Source organism: Sciurus vulgaris (assembly GCF_902686455.1).
Source record: "Sciurus vulgaris genome assembly, chromosome: 10".
In the NCBI taxonomy this organism is placed as follows: domain Eukaryota; kingdom Metazoa; phylum Chordata; class Mammalia; order Rodentia; family Sciuridae; genus Sciurus; species Sciurus vulgaris.
The window spans coordinates 66,215,629-66,232,202 of NC_136470.1; the positions used below are offsets into that span (position 1 = coordinate 66,215,629).

General features: G+C 38.9%; 1 long non-coding RNA gene across 1 annotated transcript in view; it reads right to left on the bottom strand.

Moving 5' to 3' along the window:
• The window catches only part of LOC306638125, a 48,263-nt gene extending 31,910 nt beyond the window's left edge, over positions 1-16,353 (bottom strand). Inside the window, exons 1-3 of the long non-coding RNA XR_013757372.1 lie at positions 16,218-16,353; positions 6,175-6,295; positions 5,559-5,707 (exon numbers count right to left, since the gene is read on the bottom strand). This is a non-coding gene — a long non-coding RNA (uncharacterized lncRNA). The remainder of the gene's footprint in view (positions 1-5,558; positions 5,708-6,174; positions 6,296-16,217) is intronic.
• Positions 16,354-16,574: the final 221 nt, after the last annotated feature.

A 16,574-nucleotide genomic window follows, 5' to 3' on the forward strand; every position in this document is an offset into this window, starting at 1 on the left:
GAGGAAAACATATGTACATATTCAAATTTGATCTGCATGCCACCATATACCATAAACCAAGAAAGACTTGATTTTACCTGGTCTTTGGACATTGATACATCTGGACACTGAGCCAACCCAGTGACCTCTCCCTAGCTGAAAGTTGTAGCTTTAATGTGAAAGTTCCCTAAGTGCATTAAGATGGAGCAGGTCAATAATCGCCCAGTGAACAATTGTGTCTTAGTTACACGAGTGTCAAATAGAAAAATGGTTTGAACCTTCACTGGTTATTTGGTATTAAGTTTCCAGCTTTGAAAATAAATAGCTAAACTGCTTTCAGCATTTATGTAGCTGTTGGAGACCACTGTCCCATATTATACTCTTTCTACTGTATTTTATTTTTATTATTACTATTATTATTCAGACTGTTTAAATGACTCAGCTTCATATTTTCTCATCACACTGTTCACAGCTGGGTAAATGCACTCTGCCCTCATTTCCACAAGACCATTTATACTGCTAAGCCATCTCACCCACTTGCCTTTCATCGCCTTTCAACTGCTTTCCAGCTTGTTATCCTCTTAGCTCCACCCTGTTATCATCATTTCAGGCTTATCACACCCCATTAGTTAGTCTCATTCTCTTAATTCCATCCTTTTGACTTGTCTTTCCTTAGATGCTCCCCCATTCCTGTTTTTTATCCTTAATCTTCCACCATGATTCTGCTGCTGTTTTAGAGTTTAGACCAGGGTTTCTGGGTTTCTATAAGAGTATAAAGTGAAGTAAATACCAATTTAATTTGAAAAATTTTAAACTTTTGATTTTCAAAAGCAAGGGAGGGCATGAAGCTGGTGGAACGTGAGGTTGTGAACACCTGAGGAGATGTCAGGAGCAGAACTCCTTTAGGAAGTCCCTGATCTCTAAGCTTTGGGTTTTTACCATACAAATGGCAACAGGAGTGTGGGGTGGGGCGTGACTGTCTGAATCTGTGGGACACCATAAGAAACAGCTAGAGGGTCATTAACACTTTACAAAGAAACACTTGAATTAAAGGCAATAAATGACAAAATAAAAATCTAGAGTTGAAGGGAAGGTTGGGTGTTTATATCAAGGTAATTTACTAGCTCAAACAAGATTTTCTTTTCTTTTCCATTGGGTATTACAGAGGTACAGCGGTCTTTCTGGAAGTTAACCTATTTGATGCCTATGCTTGAAATGAAAAGTAGTTTAACTAAGTGCCCACTCTTTCCTTTGGTATTCACAGAGAACCCTTTTAGGGAGTTTGCAGCTAGTCTTTCAAACACCATGGGGTTCGTGTTCAAATAGCAGCTTAGATTGTTATATTACGAGACATCTAAAAGAATCTGGCTAAGAGACCTGCCAAGTCCTAACTCGCATCATGGAGTGGTGTATGTTTATCCCCAAGCCTCTGGAATAATAACTAAGAATGGTTTCTAAAGAAGAGGGGGAAGCTCTCATTCTAAAGACTTGCTATAGTGCTGGATTATTTAAGGTAGCATTTAAAATCTAGTCAATTATGGGTTTACAAGTTAATGATATTTTAAAATTAAAAAGAAAATGAAAAAAATACCTCCTACACACTGTTATGGCAAGGTCCAGTAGAAACTATGTAGTATGTTGCTTTGTATTTTTACTCTTTCGTATTTATCAGTAGGCCTATCCTGCAACATGTAGGAATAATCTTTCACTCAAGCAATTAGGCTGGAATATTAGTTGAGGTTCTTAACAAGTCAAAAATAAAATGAGTTTAATAATCTAGGTGACCTGCAGATGAGAGTTAATGGGAATGGAAGTGGGAGGCAGCAGAAGCAGTACTCTTGGATCTGAAGGGACCACTGTAGTATGAAGCCAGTTAGAAAGGTCTCATTAGGGGAAAGAAGAAATTAGATGTCTCCTCACCTCCAAACTGCAAGCTGTATCTCCTAACATGTTTGCCTACATATAAAAATAGATATTGGTCTAGAAATTGGACTCTGGAAACAGATTACCCAAATTTAAATCCCAAGTTCAGCCTTGCTTAGTTGCATTAATGACATAACCTGTTTGTGTAATGGAGAAACATGAGTACGTGGGAAGGTTGCCATGATTAAATGAGGCCATGCATGCAAAACCTCTAGTACAGCATATATTGTAGGGTGCACTGTAAGCACTCGGTAAGACATGATGACCTTTTAGTCATCATCTTTATTCTTTCTCCCTATCCCTAACTAAACATAAGCACTGAAATAAAACAAATCTATCAACTTTGTGGGTTACAACTTGATCATCAGCGTGGGAACATGAAATTTGTTATGTTGCATACACAGGTAAGAGAACTTCTCTTGTCATCACTAACAGTCTTAGTCTTTGTCTACGTTATACTCATTCCCCTGTCTGACAAAGACTAAGCCGAATCCTTTCCCACACACATTGCGCCACTGGATTAATGCATTTGAAAAAACTCTATAAGGTAACAGTCTGGGAATGAAGAAACAGATATAAAAGGCATTACTTGGTTATATAGACTGAAGTAGTCTTTGACAAAGCACTAGAATGTTTGAAGAACAAATGAGAAAGAAATGCTTCCATTAGCTGAGGGTGAAATTACTATGACTGCACTGTGCTTTTACATTCTCATTCAATTATTCTGACCCCTTTGGAGATCGGTATTTGATTAGAGTGGAGTGCCATACATATGTGTTGCTGAGGACAAGTGATCACAAATTGACACTGTGCAAAAAGTCAGCATGTCGCTGGGGCCGACAGGGCTGAAAATGTGCTGACTGCCAACAAGGATGAAGAATCGTGAACTCTTCAGGCGCTGGCTGAGTCTCTCCCTGCTGCTGCCTCTGGCTGTCAGGAACTCACCAGCTGCCCCATCTGCTTCTTACTGCCTTGGTCAGCAGAGCTCCCCACTGCCCGCATAGTGCTTCGGTCAGGGGCCCAGCTGAAGACAGCTCTTCCTGCCCCTGCTCAAGGAACAGACCCAGCATGAAGCCCCTGGCTCACTGTCTTCCTTTCATGGACCCTATTTACTCTGTCTCCACAGGCAATGGGCAACCTGCATACATGTTTACTCTGATGTTTCCTTTCTTTCCTTTCCTTCCCTGTGCTCTCCCTTCCTCTGCTTCTCTCTCTCTCTCTCTCTCTCTCTCTCTCTCTCTCTCTCTCTCTCTCCCTCTCTCCTCTTTTTTTTTTTTTCCCTCTGTGCTGTGCTCCCACAGAACCTCATCTTCAAAGGCACCAGCTATGCAGCACCCTGTAACAATATGCTTTCCACAACTGATTGGTGGTGGTGGAACTGGGCAGGGAGTGCCATTCTTGTTATAAGAGAAGCAGCCGCTTCCCCCTTTGTGACCCAAAGCCTAATTGTGGTCAGATGATTCACTAATTTTCTGTGATCCTCCTAGCTCCTTTTCACCTCAAAGCCTAATGACCTTTCATATTGTATTCTTCAGCAAGTGCTACACCTCTCAACTCTCCCATAAGGTGGGAAATCAATTCTGAACCAAATGCTGATGCACGAGCTGTCTATGCATGCTGCTAAATGTAGAACTGGTACCCGTGTGGGCTGTGGTGTAGAGGGCAGCGAGGGCCTGTCGGGGGTGGAACATCATTAACCAGGGCACCATGCACTTCTCACAGGTGTAATTGAGGGTGATTTCTTCCAAATCACCAAGGACATAATGATTTTGATCCACTTGCCTTATCCCTGCGTCCAAATTATAAACAGGTTATGTAAGTTTCTATTCTTAATTTTACTTGGTTAAGTCCTTTAAATGTAATTTTGTGTTAGGGCAATGACCCCTACTAATATTTCCATTATCTTTGACCTCACACATGCTCTTTCTCTACCCTCCCCAACTATTCCATCCTTCTACCTCCCTTCCTCTCTCTTTCTCTCTCTCAATCTAAAGACAATGCTTTGTTATTTGAAATATACCATTAGCATACTTTGTATTCTTAGTGACGTAAAGAAAAAATTTTAATGAGAATGTATAATTGCTCACTTTCTGCAGTCCATTTTCTCGTTTTCAATCCCTATAAAACATTTTGTTAAGTATAACTCTGTCACCTTAGAGTTATCAGCATCTTGAATTTATAGTTGAGGCTGGGTTTTGCCCCTACTTTTGAAATCCCTAATATCAGGAATGAATGGGTAACTATATTTCTTAATACTTATCTTCCCAAGTGTCTTGTGGATATTGATGCTCCAGTTGAAGCAAAGAACACTGATGCTTGGTTTTTGGAGACAAGTAAACAGGGATATGAATTTTAAACTTCATATTGATGCAACATTTGTATAGCTATATCCTATCAAACTGTCATAAACTGACGTCAATTGGAGTTATGAATGAGAAAATGAAGGCTGAATTTTGGGTAGTTTGTGGTTGTTGTTTTCCATAAGTGGAGCTGAATCTGAAGCAGTTTTAAAATGGCTTTAGCACTGCATTTCAAGAGAAATCTCAAATTGATTTTCTTCTAAGATTTTTTTTTTTTTTTGTGAAGGCTCATCTAAACTGAATAAAATGAAGACATCTCTTCTTACCATAGTATTTCTAGTTTTTCCAATTGTACCTGTGCAGAAAAAAAATTTTTATAGATAGTGCTTTATTACTCTGAAATATCCAAAATAATAATAGCACATTCTTTGGACTTTTCCATTTGGTCCAAATGAACTTTGTGTCTCAGCATGTGCTAACTTTTTTGTTTGCTTTCCTTATTCTGATAAACTTGTCCCTAATCCTGATATAGTCATTTCCCCATGATCCCACCCATCATCATCCTGTTTCTCAGGGGGCATTTGCTTTTATACTCATAGCTTCCTGACCAACATGACAGGGAGTTACATTTCTGACTACAGCAGGCAGCTAAAGAGCAAGACTCCAAGGCAGAGCCTCCTACTAACATTGGTAACTTTGAAATTACTGTTCTCTCCTTAGTCTGCTCTCAGGATCTTTTCTGATCTTCAGAAATGTTTCCTTGCCTATATTCCCATCTCTGTTACAAAAAACATCAGAAAAGTAATGTCTTTTGCTGTCATATTGAATCCTTTCTGTGAGCATTTCTTCCTCCTTTACATTTTATTTTGTTTTAATCATTAATACCACCCTTCCTCTTGAGTTGTTGAAGATATATTTCCTTTTTTCCAACTTGTCCCATGTCCCAGTTCCTCGTCCATTCTCATTGAATATTTCTTCTTCAATCATTCCCATCACTGATATTTTGTAACAGCTATCAATTTCCAGGCTCTTACGTCACCTATGTTTATTGAAGAGGCTACCAACAAATAAATATATGTTCTCTGAATATCCTAGCAGTTTAGTCAACCAGGAAGAAAGAAAACTACACAGAACAAAAGAGCACACTTACCAAAAGTAAGGGAATACAGAGAGAAAGTCTTCCATTTGAAAATCTTGTGCCCAGGGATTGAGAAAACTATACTTTTGCTTTGGTGAGTATATTCTTATTTTTATAAATGTTCATCTTTAGTAACAAAGGGGTTGCTCGTCAGCTTTCCATGAGAAAACTCTACCTATTTAAATATGTTGAGCTGGACCCTGCTCTGGCATACTTACTGAAAAGGACTAGGCTGGCATTGGTGACCCCCAGCTTGTTGGCAGCCACGCAGGTATAGTTGCCATAATGCTCCTCAGTGACGTTGGTCACAGTCAGGGAGGACTGGCCCTCCGTGCTCTTGATCTCAAGGCCATTGGCACTGTTTATCCTAAGAGTTCAAAAACAGAAGAGTTAAAAGGAACATTGATGAAGGTTTTAACTTCCTTCCTCATCTTTACATTGAAGGAAGAAGAGAAAAGAAACAGTTTCTCAAAGTTGCTCAATTCCTCATCTTAATTGTGCAATCCCTATCATCAAGATCAATGTCCATCAAGAGAAGACTCTGGAATGGGTGACTTTCCTTGGGCTCTCATTTCTGCTCTCCAAGAGAAAGGCATGCAGGTGGAAATGATCCTTTGAATCAGGTACTTAACTTTTTGTATTTTACCTGAGTGCTTTTAGGCTTCAGCTTAAGAGTTACAGGCCCCAAAACACTTGATAAAGAGATACTGAAAAGGAAGAGCCAAATGGAATAGGTCTGCATAATTACTACTAAGCTCAGCTTTGTTATTGGGTTTCTGGGGCCTCCAGCACCACCAGGTGGGGCACTGGGAGCATGATGGATTTGGTGCATACCTGGTGTCATCCCGGTACCATTCAAAGTCAGGTGCTGGCACCGCAGAGGCCTCGCATTTGAGTGACGCTTGTCGGCCTGTGGTGGCTTCGTTGCTCTTGGACTCTGTGATAGTGGGAGGATCTGTAGGAAGGACAGGCACATGTGATTACAGAAGAGCCAGAGGGGGCTCCAGGGAGGAATCAGGAAGGACAGCCTGATGGAAGGGAGGCAAGAAAGGGATCATCTGAAAACCCCACTGACATGAATCATGTCATCAGCTGAGTGGGACTGACCACTAGAGAACTAAACAAAAATAAGAGGTGATTAAAGAAAATAGACCTGATTTGCCTAACTGAGGCACTCAGCAGGGTGATAAGGAAACAGAACCTAGTATCTCTTTCTCTCTCCTCTAATCCATTCTTAGTTATTCTAACCATAAATTATAATATTCATATTGTTTTTCTTTACATAAATCAAGACATGATACTGAAGGACATGGAATATTAAATGTATGATTTCACCATTTCTCTTTTTCTTCCATCATCATCGTTATTATCACTATAGCTTGAGATGGCTTTGAGGAATCTGATGAAAATAATAGAAGCCTAAAGTCTGTCCAATTCAAGGCTAGCCTGGTATTTTTGAAGCAATTCAGAAACTAACATACAAAAAAATGAGGATTATGTGATTTCTTCTTTTTTCCTAAATGTGTCCTTATTACTGTGATCCAGGTAAAATTTGCTTTTGTTTATAAGGTTTATCCTAATGCATAGAAGACTTCTTAGTGTTATCAGTTCTATCCTTGCTGATTCTATGCTTGAGCTTTCCTGCCTATGACTGGGCCTGTGACAGGCTTGAAATGAACTCAGAAGTGCATGTGAGATTCTAGTTTGCCATGATTCTTTCAAACACTTCTATGAAGGTGGAGCAACTGTTTATAGATCCACCTGAGGAAGACAGTGTGAGAGGGGAGAGATCATGGGCCTGGCGATGCTTTACGGGTTATGGATCTTTAAGGAGAAAAGTACTTTTCTGCCTAGAGGGCATTAGCCAGAAAATGACATGTGGATAAAGTAGAAACAAACAATCTGTTTAGACTTTGTGGAAGAAAAACTTATTAAGGCAATCAGTAAAGTCAACTTTAGGGTACCAAATTCATTTAAATTACTCTGTAGCACCCTACCTTATTTCTGAACATTTTTCTTCATTTTTGAAAACTATTTCTGAAGTTTTCTGACTATAGAAGACCCTGATCATCTGAGTTAAAAAGGATTGCACATCAGGTTCATCTGTGATTTCCACCCACAGGTCATCTCCCGTCAGCTTGTAAGTCTTTAAATCACTGTCAGACAGAGGTGTGAGAACATGTTTGGGTCAATACTATCAGCCCCAATATAAAGTGGCATGCCAGAGTAGGGGTTGTGTTGTTTTGTTGCTTTTGTTGTTGTGTTGTGTTTCACTTTGGATTTAATCTGCTCATTTTTGTACAGGCACAAAAAGGGAAGATGATGTAGAAAAAGAAACCTGGAAAGGAAATGAGGAGTCCTGGAAGATATCTTGAGTTTGACTGTGTATATCTCCCTCTGCACACTTTATCTTCTGGACTTTGGTCCTACTACCTTTAAAATGAGGATCCACACTTTAATGATCTATAGCAACCTTCCCAGACACAAAAAATCTCAACTCTAGTTGAAACTGCTCATCCTTATAAATAGACTGTTGGTATCATTATCATATGTTTTCATAGCCTTAATTCATTTAACTTTCAGATTACTAAATTTCCAAATTATAATCCATTTATCTCTTCTATGGGTTAAGAGTCAGTATTAGCAGTCAGGAACAGGAAATCTGAAATCTGAATTTTGACTCTGCCCTTAGCCAGAATTGGGTCTGGGTAACCCTGTGCACTGGTTTGAGCCTCTTTTCCCTTGTTATCTTTTTTTAGTTTTATTTTTTTGCAGTGCTTTGAATTGAGCCTAGGGCCTTATGCATCCTAGGCAAGCTCTCTACCATTGAGCCACACTCCGAGCCCTTCCCTTATGTTTTAAAAGAGGAAGCTATCTTAAAAGAATCACAATGGTTGCATGTGAAAGTCATCCTGTGATTGGTTATAGAGGTCATTAGAACACATAGGCTCAAAGGATAATGCAAGAATTGCAGGTGGTGGTACTAGTGGAGGAAAGAGGGACAGAGTATAATCTGAGCAGTCATGAGCTCAGATTGAAATTTGATAGTTCAAATCAAGGCTCTTTCCCTCATGTTCTTCCTTGTTTTTAGAAAGTTTAACACTTTTCTCAGAGTCACACTGTTTCAATACCTTCATCAATAGATTGTTGGGACCAGTGGCAGGGAGGCCCATTTGGAAGCTGCTGAAGAAATGCAGAGATATTTGGCAATAGATTTGGGAAGATGCTGAAAGGAGGGGAAAGATTGGAGATATTTGAAACCTCAGAATTGATCCAACTAGCAATGGATTAGATGTGAAGGATTAGACAAAGCAGAAGCATCAGAAAGATAACACTGAGGTTCTGGCTTGGGCATCAGGTGGTACTGTCCACCGAGATATGGTACACAAAGGGAGATATGAATGAACAGCACTAGAACACTTAATAAATATCAATTTCCCATCCTCACTTCTCACTATATGAGCTGCCTGTGATGTCGAAATTTGTAGCACAGTGACCCATTTATGTTGACCAGAGAGAGAGAGTTTATTTGTTGTTCTACAGGTTTGTTCAATTTTACAATTTCATAATGGGTATTAAACAGTTGTAGGTTTCTATAGTTATGTGGTATTAACTGATAAGTTTGTAACGGTGACTGTGGCTTCACTAAACCAGCCCTGAACCTGGGCAAGACTACCCTTCCCACCATCGCCACTTCTAACAGGCTCAGAGCTGAGGTATCTTAACTTAATATTGCCATGTTAGATGCCTCCAAGTCCCTCTACAATGGGACCAGGAATGCAGGTTCCAGAGGTACAGTTTTGTGGAGAGTGCTTCCCTGTTCTGGGTTCCAGAGCAGTAGGTACACTGGGACCCAGGGAGGGAGATGATTTTTCAAATCAAAACATTTGGATAGAATAAGTTGGGCCTGTTTGGCTCATCTTTTCTCCTTTGTTCTTTTACAGCCTAGCTCTGGTAGGAGTAGAGGTTTCTCTTTTGTTTCTCTAAGCTGGAAGTCTTTCCCGGGCTCTCTCCTTCCTGCGCTCCTGTGGGTGGGCTTCCCCAGCCCAGGGCAGCCATGACTGGGGAGCTAAGTCAAACCCACTAAGCTACTACCTCTAAAGACCTTGGTCACTAACCTTGGGGGCATTTGTGCCTCATATTCCTCCTTTTCTTATTTCCCAATTTGTTGTGAACCTGAATGGGTAAGTGGCATTCATTAGCCCATCAGAGGCCCCAGCATGCTGCAGCTGGCAAAAAACTAGGGTTGAGTACTTTCAAGTGCATTAATCTTGAGAAAGGATGATGCTGGTCAATTATCAAGGCCAACCACTTGCTTCTCTCTTTCAAAACCTAGGAAGCTTCTTGTGCCAAAGTAAATTCATGAATACCGATAGGCATGTAAAGAGCTCATTGTTCCTAATATTTCTCAAATGACACCATGGTGCAGGTCTGCTCTTTCATGGCTTATTGGAATGAACATTTCAAAATTCATTTGTAATGAATTCTGTATAGATGAGGCTAAGAAAGATTATTACAAATCATATTGCAGCATGCCTAGTGTAGTTAAAATAATAGATGTCCTTGTTCCAAATATGGTTATAATAAAAATGAGGCTTCATAAAAATGCTGCACAGAGATCCATTGTTATTCTTTACGTGACTTTGGAATGGCTTACAATTGTCAGAGGACTCTTCCAGTTTTTATTACTTCAAAATTCCAGGTTCTGAAAATATTAATAAGGGCTTCTTATTCTTACATCACCAGTAACAAGATTCTTTCAATTAGAATGAATATGATAACAATAACAGTGACCTAAGAAATAAAATGTCATTCATTTAATCTTCTTAACATTGGAATAATTGTATAAAAGAACAAAATTTGAATGAAGGATATAATTTATAGGCATTCACAGGCATGAATAGCACTGTACTAGGTTTTAGAAATCTTCTTTATTCCAATAATAGCCAAGGAGCTAAGTCTTATTAACCTCATTTTATGAATGAGAAGACAAGCTTACAGAGGGTTAAAATTTGTCCAATTCATATGGTCAGTGTTTGGAGCAGTATAAAATTTGGATCTGTCTGTCATGTTCTGGAACCCATGCTCTGAACCTTTCTGCTCTGGTAAGTCCATTTGAATGAGTTCTTTTAAACAACAATGGATTCCTAATAAGGAAAAAAATACCATTTAAGAGAGCACACACTGATAGCTTCAAAAGCAAGTGTTCCATATTTCTGCTATTCACAGGAAACAACAAAAAATCATAACATGTATTAATATAGTAGATATAATGCCACATTAGGATTTAGAAGATGCAGGCTTAATTCCCACCTGTTCTACTTAGGTGGTTATCATAGATGTGTTCTCCTGCAGCCCTTCACCTATGAATGCATATCACGGTACCTACCTACCTACCTACCTACCTATATCAAATACATCTTTTAAGGTAAATAGCAAATGAAACCATACACAGGAAAGCACTTTCAATATCTAAAATGACTTCATTTCTTCAACTACTGTTACTCATGTGTTGTCATGAAAGGTGAGAGGGTTTTGGAGTTAGACCTGGGTTAGAGTTCCAGGTCTGCCTCTCATAAGTTTTTTGATTTTGTGACAGAGAATGCTTACATTTTGTGAGCTTTGTTTTTGTCCTTTCTACATGGAAATATTGATTATCTTCCAAGGTTAGTGTGCAGTGGTGTAAGAAGGCAGAGGAAGCAGAGGGTGTGGGCAATAATAAAGGCACTGTCTACAGAAAATTTAGAAACAATAAGACAAACAGTAATACTGATTCAATTAGTTTTTTTTTTTTAATTACTCACCATGTACCAGCAGTACTAAACTTATTAAACAAGTCTGTAACAAAGTCGCTATTCCTCCTCTCTGAGAAAGACCAGGCCCATTACACCTCTCCACTTGGTTGGCTTTTGTCAGTGTGATGATTATTGTGAATGTATGTGAAATATCAGGATTGTCTTGGTCCCCTGAAAGTACTCAGAAAATCATGGTTCTTGTCCACAAGTCAAAATTGTGGTGGAAATTTATTATACACTGGATTTTTTTTTTCTGAATATTTCCTCTGAAGATCTAATAATAGATTCACAAACTCTAGGATGTGTCTTTTCTGATACCTTCCTAGATGCAAGAATAAATTAAAGGTCAGCATGGGGACTGAATAGGCGTAGTAATGACTACCTAGAGAAGGTTACTATTTCACATTGTCTTGTTCCATAGTGAGCCAATATTTTCCTAAAGTTTCCTCATTAGGTGATTTTGGAATTGAAGCCCTGAAGAGTTCAGTTAAAATATATATCTACTATCTGGAGACAACTGGTTTCTCCAAGCCCAACTGTGTATTCGGCAGTAACCTCTGCTCCCTCTAAATAGCTGGCTTTCAAATGCAAGCTTGAGCTGTAGAAATGCCTGCATCCCATGTCTACCACTATCTGTGCCTGTTGGCTTGGTTAGCTCTGGACAGCAGAATGAGGCAGAGTTGTGTGAAAAGGGAGATAAGAAGAGAAAAAAGAAGTTATGATGAGTGATAGTGTGGACCTACTTGGAGAGTTACGAAAAGGCAGAAGATGGGAGAAAGATTAGCAGACCATTGGGGAAGAGGATAGACTTGAGAGCTGGAAGCAGCTTTTGGGAGAATTCGTACAGAAATAGGAAAAAGGTCCAAATAAAATTAATAGCCTGTATTTATTGAGCATTTACTACGTGCTAGATATTATACGAGGGATAGTGGGCACTGGAGTGAGACAGACTCATAAGTACAAATTTTTTTTTTTTTTTTTTTTGGTACTGAGGATTAAACTCAGGGGCACTCAACCACAAATCCATATCCCCAGGCCTATTTTGTATTTTATTTAGAGACAGGGTCTCACTAAGTTGCTTAGCGCCTTGCTGTTGCTGAGGTTGGTTTTGAACTCACGATCCTCCTGTCTCCTCTGGAGCCACTGGGATTACAGATGTGTGCCACTGCACCTGGCATAAGTACAAATTTTTAATGGACTCTGGGAATTGAAATTGAGGGAGTATACCTAGAATCTGCAATGAAAGGACAGACTGTCCCTAGGGCAGGTAACTAGAAAAAATTAGAAGTCATGCTCTGGGTAAGGTACAGGAAGACAGAAGTCCTATTTCATAAATTTTACTAAGCTTATTTAATTGAAGAGATTTTGAGCCAATAATTTAGCTTTCCATAAATTCCAAGACCTCCTACCACTTAGAAAATAGATTTTGCCTGTAAAATGGCTATGTGCAATGCTGTAGAACTACCACAGAGAAGGGTTATCACAGAGAAGTAAAAAGAAGAAACCGTAGGATCCAGCTTGTGAGCTCAACAGGCAAAACTGTTATGTCTCTCTGGTTTACTGCGCTGGCCTCTCAGTGCCCTGGAACAAACATCTGTTGGCAACAGAGTAAATGAATCAATGAAGTGGTGGCGGGAGAAAGTTACTAGTGTGGGATTTTGAGTGGTATTTGGGTCTGTTCTTTACAATAATCTCTTTTGCCAGTAGTTATCTTAGCCATCCTGATCCCCTCACTGAATTCCTAAGCCTGTGTTTTGAAAAGGAAAAGGAATCAGTTTAAATAATGGAGCACTGTCATAGTAGGAAGCTTAACTGAAGCGACAGAAGTGACACTGGATATCTCTTCATATGCAAGGGTTTTGCTAGGCAGACCTACTTCCATAATTTAATCCTGGGGACTTCCTCTACTTAACACAATAATGTTTAGACGAGTTGTTTGAAGAGGACAACTGGTATGATGACTTGTTCCAATATAATGTAGATGTGGTTCATGAAAGTTTTGGTAAAACAGTCATTCCAAAGGAAATTGATTAGATTATTCTTCCTGAATTATAACCAGTATCATTTATGAAGTCTGGAGAGATGTTAAGAGTATAGGGTGTATTGAGGGGTTTTGCTACATCATTGGTAAAAGCTACTGAGCAATTTTTATAAAATCAGGCATGTGCTAGGTTCTGCTGGCTAGGGCATATTGGATAGTTGATTAGACTCATGACAGCTTTCCATATAATTTGTTATGAGTTGTCCTTTTAGAATCTTTAGGTTCGGTCTTTATTCTTCTGTGGTTCACTCATCACTAGCAAAAGCTCACATTTTCATAAAAGTCTTTTCTTGAAAATTATCAGTATTTTCTTCTGTCCTAAATTACACTTTGGGGACAGTGAAGAAGGAGCAATGTCAGTCTAATTGCTCCAATAATAATAGGGCCCAGACGGCTAGCTTTGATCTTGGGAACCATCTGCAATCCAGACCACTTTGATGTTTCATACAATGGAAGTATAAATATTTTCTATTTACTCTGTGATTGGACTTTCAAAAATCTAATTAAGTTGAAGGTCAATTAAGAGAAAATGAAATCTTCACTCCAAAAGTCAGGAAAGAGGTGGAAGATGATGGCATGGTTATGTGTACATAAAAGAAGCTAACTAACCTAATTATAAACTTATATAAACACCCAGAGAAATTGCCTTTCATGTGAAAAAAGGACCTAAAGCATTTTATAACATTGAGATCATTAATGTGTCTTTGAAACACACCCAGTACTAGAAAAGAATAGTAATACTGGCATTTCAAAAGTCTATTACTAAAAAATTTGGAGACAGCTAGGAATAAAAGCACTTCACAGTTCATCAAATGCAGCCCCTTGCTCTTGCAAATGAGGACCATAAACGTGCATAGCACAGCCATATTTACTGAATTCTTCTATCTATGCTGTGAAGATTTCACTGACTGTTTTAGAAAGCTCAAAGGCTAGAGCAAGGTCTTGGGTAATTGAGCAGCCCAAGAGTAGGCTGGGTGTTATGTTTTGGATCTGGAATGTCCCCTAAAAAGATTGTGTTTTGAATATATGACCCCCAACATAGCAAGGTTCAGAGGTAGGAATTTTAGGTAAAAATTAGGGCGGTGACCTGATCAGTAGATTAATTCATTTGCTGGATTAATCAATTTGCTGGATTAATCCATTGATAGCTAAATAGACTAATGAATGATAATTGTAGGTGTGGCTAGAGAAAGTAGGTCACTGGAGTAGGTTACTGGAGGTGTGGCCTTGGATTATTTGTCCCTGACCCTTTCCTCTTTCTCTCCTATGTGGCTGTCATGAGCTAAGTAGCTTTCCTCCACCATGCCCTTCTGTCATGATGTTCTGCCTCGCTCGAGGCCCAGAGCAATGGAGTCAGCTGATGATGGATATCTGAAATCACGAGCTCAAAATAAATGTTTTCATCCAGAGTTGTTCTTATCAACATTTTGGTCACAGTGACAGAAGGTTGACTAACATACTGGGTCATCTCATGCAAGACTCATCAGCTCTCTAGCCTCATTTCTTAATTTCTTTGTGTGTGTGTGTGTGTGTGGTAAGTCACCTTTAATTTTATTGTTTTTTTCCACAACTGTTTCCTAATTTCTAAAGTAAGACTAATAATTTTTATCTCATAGGTTTATTAAGAGGATTAAATAAAAAGTAAATCCTTTAATTTTATGCTGTACATAGTAGGTATGAAGAATTGAAAATTCCTCCTTCTCTCTTCTTCTTGAGAGCATGAATTTTTTAATTAAATGAGACTCCTTATTCTTACATTTGATTTCCATGTTGCTTTAGATAGTCTATTTCATCTCCTTAGGCTTCAGTTTCTCAAATTTTAAAGAATCATCAAGTAGGCCTATATTGCCAGGTTTTTGGGGAAGAATGCATAGACTTTATACAGACTCTGGCACATAGTTGACTGTTGGGAGGACATGAGATGACAGAATATAACTCATCATGGTCTAAAGTATACTTTATTTAAAAAAAAATTGTTTTTAGTTGTTGATGGACCTTTATTTATTTATTTTTATGTAATGCTGACAATCAAACCCAGTGCCTCATATATGCTAGGCAAACCCTCTACCACTGAGCTACACCCAGTCCTAAAGTATACTTTCAAAGATGGGTTTAGATATTTGTGCCTGTGTGAATATGTGTATGTGTGTTTTGTGTGAATATGTGTGTATGTGCGTGTATGTAGAGTATATGTGTGGTGGTACATATATATGTGAAATTCCTAGAAAGGAAGAACTGTCAGGATACTGTCGCTAGCCCCAATTGTGTGATGTAGAAATGTAAATTTGAATGATACACAAAGACACTCCTAACTGAATAAAGTAAACAAATTCTCTTTATTCCTTGGCTGGTGACACATATCTTATAGATCCTCTCTCTCTCCCTTCCCCTTTTGAACTACATCTAAGGATCCTTTCATCTGAGAAGTTCAAAGTATGCTCACTTACCTATGCATCTTAGTGAAATCTTCCTTTCTAATGCCTGTACTTTGGGACAAATAGATAAATGAAATTAACTTATCAGGTATCCCTGATAGCCATCAGGAACACATGGCATCTGACCACAGTGGTTTGAATTTGTTTCCAAGGCCAATTAGTTAAATAGCAGAGGATAAAATATAATCTTGGTGTATTCCCTTTTGACAAACAATGAATTAATATAGAAATTCCAGCTAAAGCAGATATGAATGGTTGCTTTTTCCAAAGCAATATGACCTCGGTGTCCACAAAGACCAGAATAGTGAGTGCCGGAAATGCTAGTGTTGTCTGATCATGTTTTCTTAATTCTGCAGCCTGAGTAAAAGACAAAGGCTATTGTTAAATGTATTATGGGTTATATTTAGAATTGGTAGCATTGATTTATCAAATTCAAAGGCCAAGTCCTGCCCTTGGCTGTATCCGATGTATAAATGTGCATCCCTGACCAAAGAGCATCTGCTTCGACTGTGATGCTCTTTTGTTAATGGAATCTTTAGAGCTTGCTGGAGGTGGAGGCATGAGCCCCAAGCATGTAGCACCTGCTGCTGCTGCCGCCATACTCACAGTTCACAGTGACCTTGACTTGTTTGACATCCGCTGAGGAGACCTCATTGGCGGCTTTGCACTCATATTTGCCTGACTGCTCCCTGGTGATGCCAAGGATCTCCAGATATTCTTCTTCTCCTTCAAATTCTCTTCCTGGAAAACAGAAGTTTGCATGATTTTTTTTTTTTAAAGGCTAAGTTACAGCAGGCTGCCTTATTTTTCTTCTTAAAAAGCAATAAACTGACATGGCTTTTTAATACTTCAACAGTGAGCTTTATCTGTGGTCAGATTCCACACACCCAGATCCTAAGACAAAAGTCTTGCAAAAGTGATTAAATGGGAACTGTTGTCCTGAAATGCTGATAGAGGAGTGGA